Consider the following 2,962-nt stretch of genomic DNA (forward strand, 5'->3'; position numbering starts at 1 on the left):
AGCGCTATTGTACTGTACGTTTTTGTAATCCCGTTAATCATGGTTAAAAGCCAATGTACTTCATAACTTTTCGTTTTGTAGAAACATTTGTTAGTTTTAAAACTATTAAAAATAAGATGTACACTATATTTTATTTGTTTAGAGGGAAGAGAGTTTCCACAGAGAATATTGCTGACGATGAAGATTGCACGTAAAATGCCACACCAATTTCTTCTGATAGCAAGATTGATAAGACTTTTACCTTTGTCCAGTCGTATGATATAAGCAGATAATTGACTTGATGACTAAACTAAGTGCAACTTAACGAAAACTCGCCTTCCAGAAAAACAGTTTCACTTTCCTGTGTAAAGTTATTCTGATAAAAGCAAAAATGACGGGCTATGTAAGCTTGTCAGTTTGATTGGCAAATAGATTGATTTCCTGTCGTACTCAGTTGAAGTGGTTGGTTGGTTTGTTTTCTCTTTGTTGCATCCTTTTCCTTGCTGTTCCTCGACATTGTATCCAAACTAAAGTTTGATAACACAACTGTAGAGGAGCTGGAAAGATGACTTAAGTGATATCAGCAAACATTCCATACCAGACTATCACAAGCGGTCCAGGGCCTTAATGAGTGGTTTTACTGACACTCTTAAGAACCTGACGACTCATGTCAATTTCACGCTCTCACAAGAAGCACAGGATCTCGTTGCAAGAAAATAAGAATTTCTTTGCTCTGTTATCGAGTGCTTTAAATTTTGTGGTCGACAAGGCCTAGCCCTTAGAGGGCACTGTGACTCATTTTCTCCTTCACGGACATACTCTATCTCGAATCATACTCCAACTACAACATGGATTGATAATAAAGGAAATTTTAAAGCCCTTTTGGAATTTAGGATCGACGCTGGAGACAAAGACTTGCAACAACATTTAGAAAATTGCAAGAAAAATGCTACGTGTACTTCTAACACAAGTCAAAACAATATCTTGTGAATTAAAGATTTTTTGCAACACCATATAGTCGCTGAACTCAAGTCACAAGAAATTTGTCCCATTTTTGCTATTTAGGCAGACAAAGTGACAGATAGTAGTAACTGGGAGCAGTTAGGGCTCGTATTGAGGTATCTTAAAGATGACAGTCCCATCAAAAGGCTAACAGAACTTATATAATGTGAATCTACAATAGGTGACTCAATTTGTTCCAAGATAGTCCAATCACTCACAATCTTGCAGCTTTAGGTCGGAAAATTGCCATGCACAAACTTATGATGGAGCTGGTAATAAAGGACTGTGCTGTTCGTTTTCAGGAGCTGTCTCCTAAAGCAATATACACTCACTACTCCAGTTATGATCTGAACGTGGCCTTGTCTAAGTCTTACTCACTTTCTGAAGTCTGTTGGATTATTTTTCAAGTATTCACCAAAGTGCTCTCGTGAGCTTGAACACACCATCACGCAAATCAACGAAGAGGCTTCTATGGAGATGAAACTCGCAAAGGTCAAAATGCTCTGTGAGACAAGATGGATGAGTTCCACATTCTGTAATGAGCATTGGTTAGTTGTCTTGAGGGTATTACTACAAAGCAACTGTGATCAGATTGGGACAGCAAGTGTGTCACAGAAGAAAACGGTATCTACAGTCAAATATCTACCACTTCATTCATTGTTGTTTTTTTCAGTGTGCCTTATTTTTGTTTAGGTTCACAAAGTTGTTGAGCATTTTGCTTCAGGGAAGCACTATGAATGTTGTCATTGCTTTCGAGGAGATTAACTTGGTGAAAGATCAGCTTAAGGAGATTCTATCAAACTCAGAAGAGGAGTTTCACAGTGTATTTAATGAAATGGAAAAAAATGGCCCAACTGGCAGCACTGAATGGAGTTTCTTTGCTGAGGAGAAGGCAGACCCTACGGAACAATGTAGAGGCAGAATCTACATAAGAGTATTAGAAACTGGCTGCTTTTGTTCCATATCTGGACAGTCTGATTTTGGAACTCTCAGCCAGATTCAGTCAAGTATCAACCCAGGCTATGCACTGAATTTGTCTACTACCTGCAAAGATCGGCAACTTGAGTGAAGAAAGACAGACTGATTCACAATGATATTATGCCAATGACCTCCCGGCTTTGTTATATTTCAATCAAGAAGTACGTTTTTGGAAACGCCATTGGGACAGATAATCAGAAAAACCTTCTATAATAAGATCAACTCTCTCTTCTGTGAATGTCAAGCTCTTTCCAAATATTGCTACCATTTTGCTGCTCTTGTTTCTCAAACCGATCACATGTGCAAGTGTGGAAAGAGCGAATTTGACTCTTAAGCTAATCAAAAGTGATTTGCGAAGTACAATGAAAAGGATTATCTGAATGCTTTGTTATTACTCAATATCTATAAAGATATTCTACTCTGTTTGATAAAATTGTTGGTATGTACTTTAAAGAATCCGGCCCTATAAAAAACCTGACAGCTATGTTCTTAATTTTTTAGCTTATAGCATATATTTTCTGTATTTCAATTGCACTTTTTTGGAGGTTGGTAAGAAATGCTTGATAAATTGTTTATATCAATATTTTGTCCTTGTGAATAACTTCCTCCCTGTCTAAAAGGGTTTTTAGATGACAAAAATGGTCTCTTTACAGAAATATTAACCTCTTCTAAGCTGTTGCTTTGGTTTTATTGCCTGATTTTCTTTTTCACGTTTTTTTTCTTTCTATTTTTCGTCGAAATTTGAGTAGAAATAGAAGAAAATCTATGCTATACATCTTTATTTTGAGGTTCTAAATGGTTATTCTTATGAACTTTAGAATCTGACTTTTTCATGCTAGATCTACATGCTTCGTGAAATTTAAACATAGAGTAAACGTCACTGTTGATTCAACTTCAGAGTTTAATTGTACTAACGCACAACCATTATTGGATCTCATCCCCGAATCTTCATTGTTCTTTATATTACGTTTCAGAAGCGGTACTGTAAAGCCGATTCAGTATA

The sequence above is a fragment of the Limulus polyphemus genome, unplaced genomic scaffold (genome assembly GCF_000517525.1).
Source record: "Limulus polyphemus unplaced genomic scaffold, Limulus_polyphemus-2.1.2 Scaffold1493, whole genome shotgun sequence".
NCBI lineage: Eukaryota > Metazoa > Arthropoda > Merostomata > Xiphosura > Limulidae > Limulus > Limulus polyphemus.